General features: G+C 39.3%; 1 long non-coding RNA gene across 1 annotated transcript; it reads right to left on the bottom strand.

The window, feature by feature from the left end:
* Window positions 1-9,845: 9,845 nt before the first annotated feature.
* LOC134158339 (uncharacterized) lies at window positions 9,846-10,984 on the bottom strand. Its single transcript, XR_009962728.1, has 2 exons — window positions 10,932-10,984; window positions 9,846-10,017 (listed from the first exon to the last, which is right to left on the bottom strand). It is a non-coding gene; the product is annotated as an uncharacterized LOC134158339 (long non-coding RNA).
* Between the last annotated feature and the right edge of the window lie 12,186 nt (window positions 10,985-23,170).

Raw genomic sequence — 23,170 nt, 5'->3', positions numbered from 1 at the left:
CGTTCTCCCCTTCTCCTCCCCGAGTCCTGGCCAGCCTGTTCCATGTCGTCCCCCAGAACTTACCTGTCAGCCCCAGCTCCCCGCCCTGGGGGCTGGACCCTGCCAGGAAGCGCCCATGCCCGCATGTCACCGCAGCGCCGTGCGCTCCTCTCCTCCTCCGTTATCCTATCCGTCCCTTTGCTCCGGGCCCTGGCCGTCGTCGCCGCTGTATTGCTGTGGGGTTGCTGTCTGCCCCGGCTCTCCGCTGTGGGAGCTGCCCCAGCCATAGCCGTACTTGAAAGGCCGAGGGCCTGTTAGCCCAGTATGTTAGCCGTGCGGTGGGGCCTGAGGATGCTGTACAGCAGTGGCCTGACTGATGGATCCCCCTTCTGTTACTATACTCCAGTCATCTGGAGGGTGGCTGGTTCCCACTGGGGAGGCGTATTTGGTCACTTGCCTGCCCAGCTGACTTCTCCAGCAGCCCTGGATGGCCTTGCAGCACAGCCTGGGACAGTGGGTTGTTAGCTCTTCAGACAGCTCTTCCCACCAGTGTCCTGCAGTTGGTGTTGGTGTATGAGGCTGTTTTGTGGGAGCTATGTTGTGGGGAAACCCGGTACTCCAGTGTGGCAGTGATGGAGTAACAGTTGGACTTGATGATCCTAAAGGTCATTTCCAACCCAGTTGTTGATTCTGATTCTCTACTGGGATTACAGAAGAAAATAATTATTTCACTGAATAAATGTGTGATTCATCCACATCTTAAGTATTCTTTTCAGTTCTGAGCCTCTCATCTCGAAAATGCTTTTTAAGTTGAGTTTAAAAAGTAAATCAGAAATAGCAACAAGGAGGTTTGACACTATGAAGTGGCATCCATATGAAGAAGAATAGTGCAGGGCTATCAAAAGTGGAAAAGTGGTAAATAAAGCCCTACAAATCTATGAATGGTGTCAAGACTGTGCAGAGGTACTAACTGTTCACTACATCTTATGCCACAGGTACTGTAAAGCCCAGACTGTACAGTTAGATCCCAATTCAAAACAAGGAGGAGGAAGCAGTTCTTCAGAAACTGAAGCAGACCTGTGGAATTCCTTGACAAGAAAGGGGAAATTTACAGACTCAAGAGGAGAAAGGAAGATGAGTTAATGTAAAAGAAATACAGGATCAGGTGTTTCCTGTTAAGAAAACAGTTGGGGATTGAGAGAGCATTAGGTAGAACTTCCTGGGTAGCTTCCCTGGTGGTACTCTTATACAGAAAAATTAAGTGTCGATGAGGCAAGGTACTGGGTCAGATAATCCATCAGTTTGAGTCCATGCATTCTAACTTTTCCCTGAAACAGGGCAGTTCAGCTGGAGAAAAAAGCAAAATGGATTCTTTTGGGGGGTTGGTAGTATCAATAACAATAGCTTTTGGTTAGGCCACAAAGGACAAGTGCTAAGCATTAAGAATTCGTTCTTCGAGGAATGCCCATATAAAGCTTAAGGAAAGAAAAAGAGAAGAGAAAGAAAAAAAAGGAAATGCATGAAGACTTTCAGGAAAGAAAATAGCAGATGATGGGAATCATCAGAATAATTCACAGTGAAGAACTGGAGACTACCATGAAGACTGGAGCTATATTGATGTGAGTACTACATCAGTGATATGTCAAGCAAATAAAGGTTCTAATTTTAGCCCTGAAATGAAGTACTTGAGCGACTGGAATGGCACTGTGCCTGACTCTAGATTGACCATGAATAGAAAGAATAAATAGTAAAGGACTTCAAACTACTTGCCCATCTTTGTTATAGCAACTAATTTATACTCTCCTATGCTTCTTCCCTTCAGTATTGAACTAAACTCACTAGGAAACTGCACAGGCATGGAAAGATGTATAGCAGTGTATGAGCTTTCATCATTATCTGTATGGGTTTTAAAACTAAAAGAAGCAACTATATTTCCTTTAAAAAAGTTGTCAGACTTCTCACATCATTCTGTATTCGAAGTATGCATTGTAATTAATTAAAGTTTGTTAAAACCTTTTTTTTTTTTTTTTTTTTTTTTACTTGAATCATTTAGGGCTTCAGATAAGTCTTTAAGGATCCTAATTTTTAATATATTTCCGATATTGATTACTTCAGCAACTTATGCCTGAGCAGAATGAAAAATCATTATGTACCTTTATGAATGAACTGGAAGAAAAAATAAACAGTGCATTAATTACATTTTCAGATTGTATTAAATTAAGTGGTGTTGCAAAAAACAGTGAGAAATGAGAAGTACAAGAAGTACTAAACTAAGACATGAAATGTGTGCTGGAAATAATTGAGTTTCAGACTGCAAATCTATATATAAATATCTGTGCGGATTAATAATCCAAGCCATAGATATTTATAGATGTGAAGAACTTGGAATACGGTAACTCTGAGTGGGACTTTGGGTTCTAAATGGACAGTATATTAGAAACAATGGAGCTTATAGCTGCTTGTACAAAAACATAATGTGATGGAGAAAAATATTAAAAACCAGGCAATTTTATCTTCCATGGTTTATGAACTAATCAGAAACTAAAGGAATGAAAATCTTTCCATATGGCTATGTGTGACCTTACATGTAGAATGCTTACACAGTTCTGGACAACTCATCATCAAGATGACATCAGGAACTAGGGTGAATTCAAGCAAGGACAATCACGTTGATTAAACATATGAATTGAACAATTTTGGGGGAAAAAATAAAAATTTAATAGGCTTTCACTGACTAAGTTGTAACTAATTCTATTGGTGTTCCAAATACAGCTGCTTTTTTTTTTTTTTCTGAACTGTATGTTGAATAAAATTTCCTTATGTAACTTGAAGGTTGCATTTCTTTTTTGTTCTTTTACAGATACCAAGGCAGGAGAACTTTTTCTCAAGAATTTGCAAAGAAGCAAAATTTTTGGAGATAATTGTAGAGAAAAAGAAAGTGAGAACTTTTGCACTGGAAGTGAACATATGATTGTTTGGGCAGCAGCTTTAAAATATTCCAAAAGTGGTTCCTTGAAAAACTGCAAACGTTTCTTTTATTGGTGAAGAGGAGTAAAACTTTGTGTTTCTAAATCTGTGGAGAATAAAGTGCGAAAGAGAAGATACCATATGTAAGAAGTGATTAATGGGACTATGCTCCTGGCAATAAGTAAGAAAATAAAAGAAAATGTAATAAAATGACCATTTAAGAAAAAAAACAAACCTGCAAACTGTCTATCAAAATATTATTACTAGCAATAAACCTACATTTTGCAAGTGCTGTAAACAGGTACTGAATTGCAAGAACCATGATCCAAACCTGTAAAAACTGCAGGAACGTATTCACTTACTGCAGCCTAAAAAGGTCATGTTATACAATGACTAAACTTAGGGATAGAGCTAGTGGTGTTCACATAGACATGCTCAGCATTCCTCTGGAGAATTTTACTAATCACATTTGCATAGTCAACTGCATATTTCAACACTTATTTGAATACCTAAAATTTAGAGTGCAATTGGTTTTCTGTTAGAATGAATGTCTTGGGCTCCTATGTTTTTTAGTATCAAGTTCAGGTACAGTTCTCTGGTCACATGCATATTTCTAAGTGGTTAATTTTCTGTCTATGACTGTCCTCTAGCTTTTGTTGTTACTTGATATAATAATTGGCTATATTTCCTTTTTAAAATTGTTTTATTTTATTTAATTCATTTTGTCTACTGACATGAGAACCAAAGTTATCATCTTTCACAGAATCATAGAATCATAGAATAGTTAGGGTTGGAAAGGACCTTAAGATCATCTAGTTCCAACCCCCCTGCCATGGGCAGGGACACCTTACGCTAAATCATATCACCCAAGGCCTTGTCCAGCCTGGCCTTGAACACTGCCAGGGTTGGAGCATTCACAACCTCCCTGGACAACCTATTCCAGTGCCTCACCACCCTAACAGGAAAGAATTTCCTTCTTATATCCACTCTAAACTTCCCCTGTTTAAATTTTAACCCATTACCTCTTGTCCTGTCACTACAGTCCCTAATGAAGACTCCATCCCCAGCATCCCTATAGGCTCCCTTCAGATACTGGAAGGCTGCTATGAGGTCTCCACGCAGCCTTCTCTTCTCCAGGCTGAACAGCCCCAACTTTCTCAGCCTGCCTTCATACAGGAGGTGCTCCAGTCCCCTAATCATCCTCGTGGCCCTTCTCTGGACTCTTTCCAACAGCTCCATGATCTTTTTATATTGAGGACACCAGAACTGTACATAATACTCTAAGTGAGGTCTCACAGGAGCAGAGGGGCGGGATCACCTCCTTCGACCTGCTAGTCGCGCTCCTTTTGCTGCAGCCCAGGATACGCTTGGCTTTCTGGGCTGCGAGCACACACTGCCGGCTCATGTTCATTTTCTCATCAACCAACACCCCCAAGTCCTTCTCTGCAGGGCTGCTCTGAATCTTCTCTGCCAAGCCTGTAGGTGTGCCTGGGATTGCTCCGACCCAGGTGTAGGACCTTGCACTTGGCATGGTTAAACCTCATTAGGCTGGCATCAGCCCATCTTACAAGCACGTCAAGGTCCCTCTGGATGGCATTCCTTCCCTCCAGCGTATCAGCCGAACCACACAACTTGGTGTCATCAGCAAACTTGCTGAGGGCGCACTCATTCCCACTGTCCATGTCAGCGACAAAGATGTTGAACAAGAGCAGTCCCAACGCCGATCCCCAAGGGACACCACTCATTACTGGTCTCCAGCCGGACATTGAGCCATTGACCACAACTCTTTGTGTGCGGCCATCCAGCCAGTTCTTTATCCACCAAGTGGTCCACCTATCAAATTGATGTCTCTCCAATTTAGAGAAAAGGATGTCGTGTGGGACAGTGTCGAATGCTTTGCACAAGTCCAGGTAGATTGCACCAACTACTCTACCCTTGTTCATCAGTTCCATAGCCTCATCACAGAAAGCCACCAAATTGGTCAGGCAGGATTTCCCCTTAGTGAAGCCATGCTGGCTGTCACCAAGCACCTTGTTGATTTTCATGTGCCTTAGCATGCCTTCCAGGAGAATCTGCTCCAAGATTTTGCCAGGTGCAGAGGTGAGACTGACTGGTCTGTAGTTCCCTGGGTCATCCATTTTCCCCATCTTGAAAATGCGGGTTACATTACTCTTTTTCCAGTGGTCAGGAACTTCACCTGACTGCCATGATGTTTCAAATGTGATGGCCAGTGGCTTAGCAACTTCATTCGCCAGCTCCTTCAGGACCTGTAAATGGATTTCATCAGGTCCCATGGACTTGTACACGTTCAAGTTCTTAAGATGGTCTTGAACCAGATCCTCTCCTACAAGTGAGCCCAGGGTCTTTATTATCACAGTCCCTGCTTCTGCCTTCCAAGACTTGGGTGATGAGGTCAGAGCCTTTGCCAGTGAAGACTGAGGCAAAGAAGTCATGCAGAACCTCAGCCTTCTCCAAATCCAGGGTAACCAGTTCTCCTGACAGCTTTTGGAGGGGGCCTATGTTGTCCCTAGTCTGTCTTTTATTCACTACGAATCCCTTCCTGTTACCCAACATCGCTAGCCAAGTTTAATTCTAACTGGGCCTTAGCTTTCCTAACCTGGTCCCTAGCTTCCCAGACAACATCGCTGTATTCTTCCTAGGTTGCCTGTCCTTGCTTCCACCTTTTATAAGCCTCTTTTTTCCCTCTAAGTTTCCTCAGCAGCTCCTTATCCATCCAAGGGGGTCTGCTGGCCCTCCTGCTGCATTTCCTTCCAGTCGGGACACAACACTTGTGGGCTTGTAGCTGGTGATCCTTGAATATCAGACAAGAGTCTTGGGACCCCCTGCCTTCTAGGGCTATATCCCATGGAACCTTACTAAGCAGGTTCCTGAAGAGGCCAAAGTCTGTTCTTTTGAAGTCCAGGGCAGTGAGCTTGCTGCACGCTCTTCTCACTGTCCTGAGGATCTCAAATTCGAGCATCTCATGACCGTTGCATCCAAGGCTGCCCTGCAGGGTCACATTTCCAACGAGCCCTTCCCTGTTGGTGAGCACGAGGTCAAGCATGGCACCTCTCCTTGTTGGCTCCTCTATTACTTGCAGAAGGAAGTTGTCTTCTACACAACCGAGGAACCTCCTGGATTGCTTGCGCCGGACTGTACCGTCGTGCCAACAGACATCAGGGTGGTTGAAGTCTCCCATGAGAACAAGGGCCTGGAGTGTGAGGCTGTTCCTATCTGTCTGTAGAGCGCTTCATCCACAGGTTCTCCTTGATCAGGCAGTCTGTAACAGATCCCCACAGTAATGTCTCCCATAGCTATATTCCCTTTAAACCTGACCCACAAACTCTCTGTGGACTGCTCACCTGTCCCCAGACAGAGTTCCATACTCTCCAGCGTATCCCTAACATAAAGGGCAACTCCCCCCCACCCCCGCCTGCCAGGCCTGTCTTTTCTAAAGAGCCTGTAACCTTCTATTCCAACACTCCAGTCGTAGGAGCCATCCCACCATGTTTCTGTGATGCCTATTCATACCCCGTAGATGTACACACATCTCTAATTCCTCTTGTTTGTTCCCCATACTGAGAGCGTTTTTATAGAGGCATCTGAGCTGAGCTCCAAATGAAGCCGGCTCATTGGCTGGAGTGGCTGGAATATCTCTACATTGCTCCAAGCATTTATTATAGGTGCTGACAACTGACTGATGGAATGATGCCCTCCTCCCCCAACACATCTAGTTTAAAGCATCCTTGACCAGTGTGGCAAGCCTGCTTCCAAAACCGGAGGCTTTACTTAAACAAAGTTTTCCAGACTCTATTCTAAATATAACTTGCAAAAGAAAACAAGTGTGTTGATTCAGATTCATATGTTTTCTGACTGTTCAAGATACTTTGTTTAATTCTTCCTCATAAATTTCATAAACTCCTTCTCAATATCATGAGGAAGTTGTAATATTGTTTATTTTCACATCTTATTTAAACCAGCAAAACATGATGGCATAGCCTCTCCTTCAAACGCACACTCACACATATTGGATGAGTAACTGCTTCTCAGCAAGATCCAGAAGATGGAGAACTGTGATATGAGAGAATAATAATAACAAGCTCCTACTCAAATACATGTATCTGAAATAATAGTAAAGAATGAAAAATACAAAAGACATTCCAGTAAATGTGTTTTTTTAATTTTCTTTTTTCTTCTTTTTCTTTTTTCTTTTTTTTTTTCTTTTAATTTGCCTTAGTTTTAACTGCCCTTTTTAGATCTAAATATCAAACATACTGGTTTTCAGTGGTACAGTTATCATTTGTTTAACTGTACAGGAATGATGCAAGTTGCATGCATATTGAATTTGGTCCCGTGGATTTTATCTCATTTTATCTGAACAGTAAATCTGCAAAATGATTAGCCTTCAATTTTAATGTAATATTGTAAAGTACCATGAGATGACTTGGCATAATAAGGTACTATAAAATTTTAAGTAGCTGTTCTTATGATAACTTTGTGGTAAATGACCAACAGCTACTTGCCAGTATCTACTTTGCTATACAGTTTTTTCTCAACCAAGTGGCTTATAGCTTCAACAAGTATAAACAGTGGTGAACAGGATAGGAAAGCTTTATACTTTTCAGATGTTTTAGGTATCTACTGCATTCATAATACTTTTTTTCTCATCTTTCAGCAGAGATAACTGTGAATGGTCACTTTTTCCATTAGGAATTGAGTTTACTTTAGGCTGAAATAAAGCAGAGTACCTTTCTATACTGAAATGCCAAGATACAATAAAAAGTCTGAAACATCACAGACTTCTCCAATACTGTTTGCTGCATCACCAGTCTAAGTGGAAGCTGGATAGTATGATAATTTCACATAATTTCATTTGACTTTTGTATTCAAAGTTATTTTTGGAGTGTTAGAAAAAATAGCAAAGTACTGAAAGCCTAAGACTTATTTTACTCTTACAAAGCTTATCTTACTTCTTTCAAAGTACTCAGACTGAGTACAGTCAGATTTAAGCTTTTTATATAATGTCCCCTGTAATTCTAGTGATAAAAAAGTCACACTTATATATTTTGGTTATAACTTGAATTGTGATTTCTTCTATTATAAGTGTTCAGAATCAGTGTTCATTTATTACTAATATCTTGTTTCACTTTCTTGTCATATGCCTTTATATTAGTTACAGGTCTTAATGTGCCTAAAACAGTTACATGTACATACAGTAAACACCAACTATAAAATCCTATAAAATCTTTTTTTTTTCGTTAGACATACATTTGCTTCAATATTATATAAGAGAAAGCCTATTAATGAAATTATTTCTTATGGTACTGAACTTAAATTTCATCATCAATAATTTCTTTACAACTTTATGATTTCACTACTTTCCTATAAGAATGATGTTATAATTTTAATATTATCAGAAAGCTTAAGAAGATGGCGTTACCACAGATTTGGACTGTCAAAACGAGTTTAGCAAGGAGTTTGGGTTTCTTGAATGTCATCTCTGCATAACCTTGAACATGACAAATGAGGATTTGAAGAGCATTAATATGTATGGAAAATGCAATCTATTTTCTGGCTCCACAGTCATAATTAGGTTCTGATAGAGCCGTCTGTACCAATTTACCAAGAAACTTTTTTTCAAAAAAAACCCTTCACTTTTCAGAGTATTTATCAGTGATAGTGAGAAGACATCAAGGCCAAGTTTAGAAGTAAAATGATTTGGAGGTTGTTGTAAGTTAGTTGCTTTTATACCGGTTATTGTCACCATTGGATAGGTGAGTCTAATCATTTTTAAGGCAAGTTGTCCTATAGTTTATGCAGAAACAACAGATTCTACAACACATGAAGCCCCAGTGAATCTAGATCTATATTACCCAAATAATTACAAAACACAAACATGTAGCAGTAACTTCTATGCTAATATTTTACATTTATTTGGTAAACTAAATCCACTAGTTTGCAATGAAACTACTTTTTGCAATGTAACTGTAGAAGCTCTTTCTGTTATCTTTCACATCCCTTGCCAGATTTAATTCTAACTGGGCCTTGGCTTTCCTAACCTGGTCCCTAGCTTCCCAGACAAGGTTTTCTTCTTTTTTTTTTTTTTCCATTTGTTTGTTTGTGTTTCCCCTTTGTATTATGACATCTGAAATACGGGGCCACCCAGTTTAAAGCTTTTGTCCTTATCTGTTAAAAAACATAATTTTACTTATGGCAATAAAACCTGATATGTCAGACAATTGCTAATGGTTGGTTTGTTAAAGCTTTAAGTATTTCAAGATAAAATACTAAATGCAGAGTCCACTATGTATTTATATCTAGTTGTTTGCTACCTTTTAAACATCCAAATATATGTTTGTGTATGTAATCAGAGGCATGAATATGTAAGTACACATACATACATGCAGACATGTGTACATAGATGAAATTGGGGCCTCATCAGACAGGATGTGTATTCCCTTCACAGCTGAAAACCCTCTTTGCAGAAGTTAATGAATTATAATGGAAACATCTATGCCATCCAAAAGAGTAGCTCCCTCCGTTCTGTGCAGGATAATGCTTTCCAGTTTTACTTATCTCTCCTGGCTATAAAATAAGACTATTTTACAGGAAGCATTAATTGATAGCATACACAGGGATCTGAAAATGGCACCATGGTTTTGTTCAGTGTAAAGAATGAGAGATTACAAAGCATTGCTGGATAGGGAAAATTTGCTAAACACATGTACAGTGAGTGTCTTGGACTGCACAATGTATACGGTAGTAGAAGGAATGAAGTCTGCATCAGTCCTCAACAAAGAAGTTTCAGGTAATAACCACAACAGTGGGGTTGTGAGATCTCAAGATTGATATTGTATTGTTATTAGACTCTTTAAGTAAAGAAGTTGGAAGCTGCTCAAATTCTTCATGGAGCTTTTTTATTTTTATGTAATTTGGTCAACATTCACAGCAAAAGCAAAATACATCTGCAGTGCTACCTTGGGTGAGTCTGTTTTAAAAAGAATGGTTACACCAGTGAGCTCTTCTATGTCTTTGCTCTGTCACATGTCAGAGTAATGGGCTGCTTGTCAGCTGTGAAGATAAAAAGGCAGTACCTATGTTTTTTGTGGGTATTTTTTTTTTTCCATGCAGGCAGATGGACATACCTTAGCCCCTTTTAAATGGCCAGAGGCACAAGTTTAGGTAAGTGAACTGACCTAAGTGATGATATAGACAAGTGACTTGACTCAGCTCCCTGCATATAGGTGCACCGTGACCTTAATTGTGGTCTGGGTTTACCTCATGGCCTCCAACTGCTGCTCCAGGTGGAAACAGCCCCATATAATTCCTGTGTTGTACTTGTTAGCTATGGAGGGTGCTGTACTAACTGCCCATATAGCAGCTCAGATGTCATGAAACACTTATGCACAAGGCCCTAGGGTAAGATCCAGTTTAGTATTAAGACATCTCTCAACATTTAGGGGTCTAAATGACTGTGGGGTGTTTAGACATTGTAGTGAATGACACTTACGGAGGGAATCTGCTGACAAACATCAATATTCAGTTGTAAACATACAGAGGGACTTGTGCTGGGGTGGTGGACATACACCAAACAAATAAATGTATGACAAAGTAAGTGGAAGACAAAAAGTGTGAAATGTTGATCTGTTTAAGAAAAATCTTTCATGGGAATTGGAGGAGGGAGCATTATTTGATAATTGAAATGTATTATTTTGCATTGCCTTGGCAAAGAACAGTATAGAAAGGTCATAAATTCTGTACATGGAATAATATATTTTATAATGAGATTATTTTATAGTTGTTGATTCTATAATATTTTAAAATTCTAGGAAAATTGCAGGTATTCTGAAAGAACCAATCTAAAAAAGGTTCAGAAGCAAATGTTTCAACATTTTCCCAGCAAAATGGAATTCAAAATGAAGTTATAGATAGGTTTTCATTCCTGAACTTGTTCGTTATAAAATATCTTAGAAAAAAAACCCCACCTTTTTCTCTGAGAGTCTCTAATGTGAAAGAAAGGAGGTTTCTTCAAATGACACAGACAAAAGAAGTAGTAGAATTTTGATGAAACTTAAGTCAGAAAGTCTCCTAAGATCATATTAAGAATAATATCCTTTATTAAGGATTAAAAAAAAGGTGAAACAAGAAAAGCAAAAGGAGAGAATGTCTCCCACTAGAAATTTTGATCTGGCACCAGGAGCAGAAGCTGGACAAGCATGCTTTTAAAGATGGTTCATTACCCTTTTTAAGTCAGTAAATAAAGAGGAAAACGGTAGCAGTGCTTGGGAGTAGTCCTGGAATTGAAATTCTGGCATCTCACTTCTCTATGTATTTTCTGTGGAAAGTTAGGAGCTTCGGACTGGGTTTCACTGTACCCAGCAGCCTGAGTGAGAAAAATATAAACTGAAAAGAAAGGCTGTGTTTGTCTCCCACATAGCAAACATCTCTGACATCAGAGGGCATCTGAAAGCTGAAGGGAAGTCACAAACAAGACTAATTTCTTGATTTTCAGGTCTGTGTCACCCTGGTGAACTGTTAGGGTGAACCTAACCCTCCCTGAAGGGTTGACATGAGTTTACATTCATGAGGTGAGGAGCATGATCTGGGTGAAAACTGGGGGACAGACAGGGAAAGGAGGGAGAAGAAAAAACCTGCAGCAGTTGCAGGAATCCTTGAGAAGGTTTCTTTGGCTGGTTTCTCATGTGATGCTGATTTATTATAGATGTTGCTTCTGACATTCTGGTTAATTTGATAATGAAATTATTTGTCACTACCAGCTGAGAAAGAATGAAAATTAGTGACCACAAAGGTGATCATGTTAGTCACATCATTTATTAAAAATGTAAATCCTGTTAAATGAATGAAAAGAATCCAGTGATTTAAAAGGAAATAAGTGTGGCATAATGTTATAGTGGTAAAAAGCAATACCACCACCACTGATGCCTAATAAATAATATAGTCTGTTGTTTTATAAACTGCTGTGGGTCCTTAAGTAATGGGCAAGGAAGGTCTTGTGGAATATGGTTGCCCTTACAAAAGCTAGTTGATGTATTCCATAGCTGCTGTTCTGCGTTTTGCTGCTTGTAATTATAAAGAGCTGTTCCTGTGTGAACCTTTCAGTCATCTCTTGCTAGGCTGTCAAAAGTATGATGGATATGAAATAATTTTTTTTTTTTTTTTTTTTTAATAGCAGGTATTCAGGCAACAAGGCAGTCTAGCCCACATCTTGTACTAATCAGTAGTTTTATAATTATTGACAAATCAGATAAAGTGAAAGCTTTATTCTGAACTATTTTGTAAGAGTTTGCTCTCCAACTATTCTGTTATAATAAATCTGTTTTTCTGTCAAATAGATTGAAACTGTGTTTCTTCATTGCATTAAAAATGATGGCAGTGATAAGAATGTACCGGGTAGCAGAAGCTGAAAAAGCTCAATTTAAGTGCTGTCAAGAGATTCCAGTTAGTCCTTGGTGACTTCATTATATATTGTGCATATAAAATCTTCTTGAATTTTCTTGTTAGGTGGGCTTATATGTCATTCTCAAGCTTTCACTTGATTGACAGCTTGCAATAGAGCAATCAAATTATTTTTTCTATGTATCTGCTTGATTTTTCACAAGCAATAAATGTAAACTGAGCATCTTGTAGGCTAATATTCAGAGCTCTCTGTGGGTAGTGTGCATTAAATTAATCAGTGGCAACAGAATTTCTACCTACGTCTCTCACAGGCTCATTTCAACCCTTTTTTTTTCTTCTCCTTAGTGCTTGGAAGACAACATTTAAACCTTAGAAAAAAAAGTGTATCTGTCTGTTGTACTAAATACAGCTTTCATTTCACCACCTCACTTAAACAAATGTTGCCTACATGAATGCCTGTAAAGTAAGAAGTTACTAAAACCATTCTATTATTGGTATGAGACTGAGATATTTGGATGCTGTACAGCCACAATGCTAGGAATGCTATAGTTGCCTGTTTGATGTACAGGTAGAGCTAAGGGTGTAAGGAAGATGGAGTCAGAAAATCCAGCAAACTGGGTAGTTATCCACAAGCTTAAGTGAACCAAAGGCAATGTGACAAAAAAAGAGCGAGTTTATACTCCTGCCTCTTTCCTTGACACAAAGTACATCCACGGAGGCAATGTGTAAATTCATCTGTTATATCAGTTAAATGCACCTACCCCTTCACCTACATGCACATCAACGCAGAGGGTATACGTGTGTATGTCTGTTGGCGTCATGTAACATACAGGTACGTTTTTCATATGACACAAGCTGTCTCATTTTGGTTATGTTACTGGCAACCATTGTATTCATATTGCTTGATAAATGCACTGCTCATTGTATGATCAGAACTCTATTTAACAGGCTCCTTAGCCCTTTTCATTTGAAAAGATATCCTGTACTTCTCAGGCAATGTAAATGATTCAGACATTTCTTCTTCCACTTGGGTTTTAACTTGAGATAGTGCAGAAATAAATACACAGGCCGTGTTAACCTTGTCCCTGGGAAAAGTTAGCGCACCTATGAAGCAGCTGTGGAGCTCCATCCCAGTAGTGACATTGCTTGGGTAGGTCACCATCTCCTTTAGTAGAAAACCCTGAGTAACTCAGAAAGGTAATGAAAAAAAAAAAACCAAACCAACAAAACCAAGTAGAAGTTGTGTCAATTAAAGCCTAACTTATTCTCTGACTTCTAGGCCATTCTTCTTTCATGGAAATGGTACTATTTTATAAGAGTATATTCTCCATTCATATGCAGATATAAGCACGTATCCAGTCTGAAGCATGAAGAACCCATCAGAAACTCTCTCAGGGGGTTCATTGAGTTCTAGTTCCATTTTAATGCACAGTTCAACAGACATCGCTGTTTAGACTTGTGTTTCAGGCAGCAAAAAATCGTGCTATAGTATTAGAAACTGTTTCAGATCATGATGAGGCAGTTAATAAGCCTTGAAGGATGTAACATACGCACAGAAGAATCAAAGCAATGATACCTAGCTGAGTCATCAGAGAAGACTTCTTCCCTCATCTATTCTGGCATCTGTTAAAATGAAGATATTTCAATTTATTCCATTAATGACTGATTAATGATGTATGGAATTTCTCTACATGCTGAAAATATGCCTACCGAGTCACAAACCTTTTCATGACTGCTTATTCTATTTTATTATGGTGTTCCATCAGACTTTGCAGAAAGGTAGAAAAGGTAGAAAATATCTACCTTAAAATTTTCTTTGCAGCCTCTAGCAGTATCAAAAGGTTGTCTTTGTCCTTCTGATCTTTGTCACACACTGTTTTATTTTCGTTTTAACGTTTCTATTTTATTTTTAAACCTATAATTCCACATTTTTTTTTTACTTTAATCTGTGATTATTTTCATAAGGTAATTCCTACCTAATTTTCTTTCTAACCAGCTAGTGTACATTGTATATCCCATCGAAGAAATCATATTATGCATTTACTACACAATTCATACAATTAAATAAATGGTAAAATATTTTCCCTTTTACAGATATTTTAGAAAAATGATTTCTCCATCTACAAGTCTAGTATTTTATTGCCTCAAAAAGCACTGAAAGACAAAATCCAAACAAATAACCCCCCTTTATGTTCCTTTAAAAGATTTCTTTTTTTCTTTCGGTTAAAAAGAGACTAATTTCACAGACTAACGACTGTTAAATTTCTAAAAGGTCTAGAACAAAACATTTTGGGTTTCATATTTTTTTTCTAATAATTGAAATATAAAATAAGAGAGAATAGCTAAGAGTTTTGACACAGTGAACATTTCTGGTTTAGGTGGTTGTTTTTCTCACAATGAAGAGCAACAGAATATTATCCTAAATTTCTTTTTAAATTAATATTTCACTTCTCAGCTCTACTTTTAACTTAAATGCCACTATAAATCAGACCAAGATTTAACAGAATGGGGCCTGTTGAAGATCTTGACATGCGGAAGGACTCCACGACTCGTTAAAGTTGTAAAGTAGGTATGCTTTATTCAGCACTGAGGCATATGGGGGATTGCTCCTCAAAAGGCATGTGCACCTCAGCTTCATTTCCCTCTACATTTATCCTCTAAAGTTATACATATGCACGAGGTTACAAAATACGCCTATGCATATTTATGCCCTATTCCGGCTTCATATTATAATGAGCTTAAAAGTCCTTTGCCCTTGCGCAGCACCTCCTGGTGGTCGTGGGCGAGGTTCTCAAGATGAAGTAAACGAGTCTTCCTTGAGCCTGAACTTTTTACCCCTAGTCGTTGCGCATGCTTCCTGGTGACTTGGTCATTGTCCAAACTGCAGAGCCAGTTTCAGCTGGTCTGGATGCCCAAAGAACAGGAACCAAATCGTGGTCCCTACCTCTTAACAATAGCCATGTCCTTATATCCTGTTCTAGCACACAAAGTGAGTACGATAAGCATGACCGAGCAGTAACATTGTGTCGTGGTTTAAACCCTAGCCAGACAGCTTGTTCACTCACACCCAGTGAGTGGTGCTGGGCTGACAGCAGTCGAGTCCCCGTCCCACCCCCCCCCCCCCGGGGCTCTCCCTTTCCCCGCTCCCAGAAGAATGGAGAGGAGGATCGAAAGAGTGCAACTCCCATGGGTTGAGACAAGAACAGTCCAGCAACCAATGTACAACACAAATCACCACCACTACTACCAACTACAACAATGATAAGAAAAAATAACAAGGGAAGAGAATACGATACCACCGGCCAAGAAACGAGTCCCACCCGGAAGCCCGTGTCCTTCCGGGTAACTCCCAGTTACCCCCCACCCTGGGCATGACATGCCGTGGTATGGAATACCTCCTTGGCTAGCCTGGGTCAGGCGCTCCGTCTCTGCTTCCTCCTGGCTTTCCCTCCTCCCTGGCAGAGCATAAGCCTCACAAAATCCTTGGTCAGGGTAAACATCACTTAGCAACAACCAAAAGCATCGGTATCACCAGCAGTGTTCCCAGGCTGGAAGTCAAAACACAGCACTGCACCAGCTACCACGGAGGAGATAAATGACTGCTACTGCTGAACCCAGGACAGTGCCCTTGTGGTCTATTGCTAGTTTTTAATACACCAAGAGAAGAGGCAAATTAACTGGCTGAACATCTGTCTGTTCTTTTTAAACTCAGCAATAAAACAAGACCAACATAAATGACTTCTGTAAGTGCTTTAGTAAATTCTATTAATTAGATCCCTGTTTCATTCCACATAAGAGGAGCACGGCTAGTTTTTTAACATACCATAGGTCCTTTATGTGGCTCACCATCAAGAACACCGTGCACTGAAATGAGCAGAATAAAAATACAGTCATAGAATCATAGAATACTTAGGGTTGGAAAGGACCTTAAGATCATCTAGTTCCAACCCCCTTGCCATGGGCAGGGACACCTCACACTAAAGCATATCACCGAAGGCCTCCTCCAACCTGGTCTTGAACACTGCCAGGGATGGAGCATTCACAACTTCCCTGGGCAACCTATTCCAGTGCCTCACCACCCTGACAAGAAAGAATGTCCTCCTTATATCCAATCTAAACTTCCCTTGTTTAATTTTTAACCCGTTACCCCTTGTCCTGTCACTACAGTCCCTAATGAAGAATCCCTCCCCAGCATCCCTATAGGCCCCCTTCAGATACTGGAAGGCTGCTATGAGGTCTCCAGGCAGCCTTCTCTTCTCCAGGCTGAACAGCCCCAACTTTTTCAGCCTATCTTCACACAGGAGGTGCTCCAGTCCCCTGATCATCCTCGTGGCCCTTCTCTTGTTCCAACCGTTCCATGTCCTTTTTATGTTGAGGATACCAGAACTGCAAACAATACTCCAGGTGAGGTCTCACAAGAGCAGAGTAGAGGAGCAGGATCACCTCCTTCGACCTGCTGATCACGCTCCTTTTGATGCAGCCCAGGATACAGTTGGCTTTCTGGGCTGCAAGTGCACACTGCCTGCTCATGCTCATTTTCTCATCGACCAACACCCCCAAGTCCTTCTCCGCAGGGCTGCTCTGAATCTCTTCTTTGCCCAATATGTAGCTGTGCCTGGGATTGCTTCGACCCAGGTGTAGGACCTTGCACTTGTCATGGTTAAACTTCATAAGGCTGGCATCAGCCCATCTTACAAGCATGTCATGGTCCCTCTGGATGGCATTTCTTCCCTCCAGTGTATCAACCGAACCACACAACTTGGTGTCACCGGCAAACTTTCTGAGGGCGCTCTCAATCCCACTGTCCATGTCAGCGACAAAGATGTTAAACAAGACCGGTCCCAATACCGATCCCTGAGGGACACCACTCGTTACTGGTCTCCAGATGGACATTAAGCCATTGACCACAACTCTTTGTGTGTGGCCATCCAGCCAGTTCTTTATCCACCGAGTGGTCCATCCATCAAATTGATGTCTCTCCAATTTAGAGACAAGGATGTCATGTGGGACAGTATCAAAAGCTTTGCACAAGTCCAGATAGATGACATCAACTGCTCTACCCCTGTCCATCAGTTCTGTAGCCCCATCAGAGAAGGCCACCAAATTGGTCAGTCAGGATTTCCCCTTAGTGAAGCCATGCTGGCTGTCACCAAGCACCTTGTTGATTTTCATGTGCCTTAGCATGCCTTCCAGGAGAATCTGCTCCGAGATTTTGCCAGGTGCAGAGGTGGGACTGACTGGTCTGTAGTTCCCTGGGTCATCCATTTTCCCCTTCTTGAAAATGTAGGTTATAGTTCCCTTTTTCCAGTGGTCAGGAACTTCACCTGACTGCCATGATTTCTCAAATAATATGAGGGCCAGCAGCTTAGCAACTGCAGTGATACTGCAGATATTTTCAAGATATTTGTAACGGTCTCATTATATATGTAGCACTCATACATACACATAACATGACTGAAATAATTCAGTAAACATTTTAAAAAGGTAGCAGGTAGGTCATATTAGTTGCATTAATAACAGCTCCTAAGCTGATTTAAATTGACTTAAATGACTTAAGCATTGCCATGTGAACCTCTATCAGATGAGGACTGGCCTCTACCTGAAGAAACATAAGAAAATCAATAGCAGCAGCAGCAGCTTAATGAAGATAGGGAACACTGTAAATGCCAAAATATCCATCTAGAGAGCAAAGAGGGCTGAGGAGGTCTGACAACTTAAAAAATACTTAATTTATAAAACAAATCATAAAATTACTCAAAATGTAAAATTTATTTTTATTTCAAATGGTGACCAGTTGCCTCCTTGCAACTTTCTTTCCATATGTCACTTCTGAATTATTAAATCACCTGCCTCAATAAAGATAGATTTATAGTATTTAGCATGGAACATCCAGTCTGCAATGGAGTCATACAAAATATATCTTTGTTAGTACAAGTCTTCTGGTAGGGTTTTAGCATGAATGATATCTAATAGGCTCTTTAGAAAAGACAGGCCCGGCAGATGTGGAGGGGGAGTTGCTATTTATGTTTGGATAGACTGGAGAGTATGGAATTCTGTCTGGGGACAGGTGAGCAGTCAACAGAGAGCTTGTGAGTCAGGGTTAAAGGGAGAACCGCAATGGGGGACATTACTGTGGGTATTTGTTACAGACCACCTGATCAAGAGGAACCTGTGGATGAAGTGCTCTATAGACAGATAGGAACAGATTCATGTTCGCAGGCCCTTGTCCTCATGGGGGACTTCAACCACCCTGATACCTGGTATGCACAGCACAAGCAATCCAGGAGGTTCCTCAATTGGGTGGAAGACAACTTCCTTCTGCAAGTAATAGAGGAGCAACAAGTAGAGGTGCCATGCTTGACCTCGTGCTCACCAACAGGGAAGGGCTGGTTGGAAATGTGACACTCAAGGGTAGCCTTGGTTGTGGGATCATGAGATGCTCAAATTCAAGATCCTCAGGGTTAGGAATGGGTGGCCTGGAAAAAATACAGGGCTGTTGTCCGTGAAGCTAGGGACCACATTAGGGAAGCTAGGGACCACGTTATGAAAGCTAAGAACCAGTTACAATTAAATTTGGCTAGGGTTGTTAAGGGTAACAGGAAGGGATTCTATAGGTACATAGTGAATAAGAGACAGACTAGGGACAACATAGGCCCCCTCCAGAAGCTCTCAGAAGAACTGGATAACCTGGATTTGGAGAAGGCTGAGGTTCTTAATGACTTCTTTGCCTCGGTCTTCACTGGCAAAGGCTCTGACTTCATCACCCAAGTCTTGGAAGGCAGAAGCAGGGACTGTGATAATAAAGGCCCTGGACCCACTGTAGGAGAGGATCTGGTTTGAGACCATCTTAAGAACCTCAGCATGCACAAGTCCATGAGACCTGATGAAATCCATCCACGGGTCCTGAAGGAGCTGGTGAATGAAGATGCTAAGCCTCTGTCCATCATATTTGAAAAATCATGGCAGTCAGGTGAAGCTCCTGATGACTGGAAAAAGGGAAATTTGACCCCCATTTTCAAGAAGGGGAAAATGGATGACCCAGGGAACTACAGACCAGTCAGTCTCACCTCTGCACCTGGCAAAATCTTGGAGCAGATTCTCCTGGAAGGCATGCTAATGCCCATGAAAAACAACCAGGTGCTTGGTGACAATAAGAACAGCTAGTGGTATACAGATTTGGGAGACTTCTTTAGGAAAATTAGGATATCATGACAGCCATTCAGAAATTTCTGCAATAAGATGGGGATTTGTAAAACCTGCCTGCACACCTCTGTCATATTGCTCAACACAATATGGCTATAATGACTATAAGAGATATATCCAACAGAGAAAGGGAATTATTAATGTCATTATATAAAGCATTTTGAGACTTCCTTTGTAAAATGTGTGCAATGGTTAACCAAAAATATGAAAGGATGAGGGAGAGTAAAAATCAGCTTTTTAAAAGTATGTGTATGACATAAAGAATGAGAAAATTTTGTTTTGGCTATTAGGTAATTCTGGCAGGAAAATAAATGAAAAAAAAACACCTCCTTTCTATTACTTAAACCATTTATCTGATTATTCATGAGCTTTCTTTAATTGCTATGTTTATAAATCCCTATTGTATCACTTTTCTGCTGCCCATCTGAGTATCCTAACTACTGACTTATAAAATACAGATCTCGTACACTCAAATACAATTAATGCAATTATTTAAATAATGTAGAAATTATTATATGTCTAAGAATCCATGAAAAAAAGAGAGAAAAAAAAGAAGTTATTTCCATGGTCAGGCGATCTGCTGGGAAACTTAAACCTTAAATTTGAGCCCAGTGTCTGCCTGTACTGTGTTCAAAGGTGTCCCATATTTTAGGTAATAGCTATTTTGAAACCTTGTAACTTGCTGTACTTCATTCAAACTAAAAATCTGAGCTGAGAGACCTTTCACAGGTCAGAATTGTCTGTGCCCCCACCCCCCCCAAAAAAAAATGGTTATTTTCAATAAGTCAAAAGTTTTAGAACAAAACCATCAAAGTTTCAGTCTTTAAAACCGCATTTAAAATGTATTAGAGTAGACCAAGAACATCCAATTGGAATACAAAGGGATTTGGTTGCAGAATATTTCATTATTTGGGAACAACTAACTCTGGAAAGCAATAAATTTGTCTGAATACAGTGACTCTGAACAGCTGGAGAACTGGAGAATGACAGCTTTTAATTTGTATTTGTATTGTCCTTATCATCCCAGGGTTGTTATGGGGTGCTATCTTACAAATGATCAATGAAAAAAAGAAAATATCTCAGCAGTGTCATCTTTCTTGTGATCCTAAATTCAGTACAAATACGAGAATGTCTTGAAAATCACTGCATTTTGTTGTTTTAAAGCTGTGAGGTATTTATGATGATATTCATTGTATCCAGTGTAAGACCTGCCTTCTATTTAGTATAGTAATGGTTTGTAAATAGAACAATTATTGCTATACTGAGGGTTGCATGCAGTGCACAGCACAACATCAGTGGCAAAGACAAAGCTGTAATCTGCACCCTACTGATAAGGTCAAGTTACTATCTTCTCTAGATCTTACAAAAAATTGAGGTGCTTCTCTGTCAGTCATATATTTTTTACCTAGCGCTAGGCTACCTGACTTTCTTCATGTGCCCTCTCTCCCCTAACCACCCCTTTAACATACACTTGTAGATTACACAATCTTTCTCTAAGACTGACATATTGCCTCACCTGTATCAGAAAGAGGTGCTTAGCCACCTGACAGAGCTTGACTTTGTTAAGGAAGGGCCCTAGCTGAAATAGCTCCCACTAGCCCTGTAGTTTTTTAAGTCTTTAAAATTTTTTAATGTCCTGATTGTTTTTTAAGTTCCTGAAGTAATGGAGTCCCATTCCTAGATATGACTTACAAGTACTCTTAGAATATAAATAAGAATAATAGGAAAAAAGCACTATAAAAATAATAAATAGCCATTAAAAACTGTCTTCACTTGGCCTTCTCCCAGATTATTACAGTAGTATTTATTGCAATTTCTATTTCTCATTATAAATGGCAAATTATTAGACAAGATTGAAACTTTCATGCCTCAAAGTTATGTATGTCCCTCCTTACTTTGCCAGACTCTTATAAATCTGAAAAAACTATTTTCCTAATTGCCAGATGAACTTGATATTTGTGATTCCTATTCAGTATCGGGAGTTTTAATCTACTAGGTGGTAAAGCACCAGGTTTGTTACAAAGGTGCCGGCTGCACTGAGAGCTTGAACTGTGTTATATACCTCTCTGAATAAGTGCTCTTTAGAATGGATGCATATGTTATTTCTCTTTATTCCTCATAACTTAGTTGCCCATCACAAGCACCTCTCTTCTCCAAATATGGACATTTAGCATTTAATAAACCTTTAGATATAACTAGGTAATCTGAGTAATAAGTAGAGGGCAAAAGATGGCTTCTCCGAAATACAGGTGTAGAGCCTTGTATCTTCTTTGTACTCCCATATTTCATATTTTAGTAATAGGGTCACCCTCAGATATTTTTTTTTCCTTTGGAGATAGGAATGATGATCCATTCAATTTCATTCAACCCAGATATGAAATTAGTTCACTACTAGGAATACTGTTTTAGGTCATTCTAATTTCAGTGTCTGCTTTTTACTAAATTGTATAACTGCAATAAAATTTAAGCACACTATTTGAATATAAATTCATTCCTCTCTTTATAAAAAGAGGACCTAACAAAGTTGGATTTGTTTCAAAAGAGTTATATATTAGCTTAAGCCTGGATTGGAAGGCTTTAAAAATAGGAATTAACTTTTACTCTTAAAACAATTTATGTTGGATTCTGGAATACATCATATCACTGAGATCAAAAGTTTATTAATTTGTTTAATTTTCAAGAAGCTGAAGTCAAAACAAAGAAATGTTTCTATTATGCGATGCTAATTTATGGACAGAAATAAATACAGCTCAATTACTTCTGCTTGGTTTTGATGTCTCATAATTCTTTTTTTCTTCTTTTTTTTTTTTTCTCAATTTCCATTCAGTGTTAATCATTAATAAAAATATTCAAATGCATGTAGGCTAGGAACTAATTGCGTGTAGAACAGTATTAGAAAAGCATCCACTTAAACATTGCTTTATCAAGTGTCTGATCAAAGAAATGTGTTCTATTTTATTTTGCTTTTGTATTTCTGCTTTGATTTTTTTATTCTATATTCTTAAAAATGACCAGAAGCCTTCTGAATTCAAAGTATACTGGAAAAATTAAAAAAAAACACAAACAAACAACAAAAAAAAGCCAAAAAAAAACAACCAAACAACCAAAACAGTTAGCTTATACAATTTATTTTCTATAGCCCCATTGCTGATGGCATTAAAAGAGAATTAAAGAGGGCTAATACAGTCAGTCAAGACCTACACTATCACTTTCATAATTTTTGTGCAACATATATATTTCAAACCTGTAATATGTGGTCACTCTGTTTACAGATTTTAAAATATTGATAAATCACTACCTTTCTTACAGTTCCCTGGAGCTTTTCGCATCTCCAGGGCTTATTGAAAATCAACATTACTGGCTCATAAAAACCCTTGCTCAGCTCTTCGAATAGTTTTGGATTCAGATTATTAATCCTGATTCTTTGAAATATCTAACTTTACTACAAACTGCTGTTACATATTTTTCTGAGTTACTGTTGGAATGGAAGATATTCGTGTATTATTATACTAAAAGAAACATTTATTAGATGGTTCTTTATTGTTAGAAAGGCTGACATTTCTACTTCAGAAAAATACCATAGGATTAATCCTTTTTTCTAGTA

Source organism: Pezoporus occidentalis, unplaced genomic scaffold (genome assembly GCF_034315485.1).
Source record: "Pezoporus occidentalis ecotype Australia unplaced genomic scaffold, CSIRO_AGI_Poc_V1 ctg13, whole genome shotgun sequence".
NCBI lineage: Eukaryota > Metazoa > Chordata > Aves > Psittaciformes > Psittacidae > Pezoporus > Pezoporus occidentalis.
The sequence above is the reverse complement of the archived record's forward strand: the minus strand, read 5'-3'. Positions and strand labels throughout refer to the sequence as shown.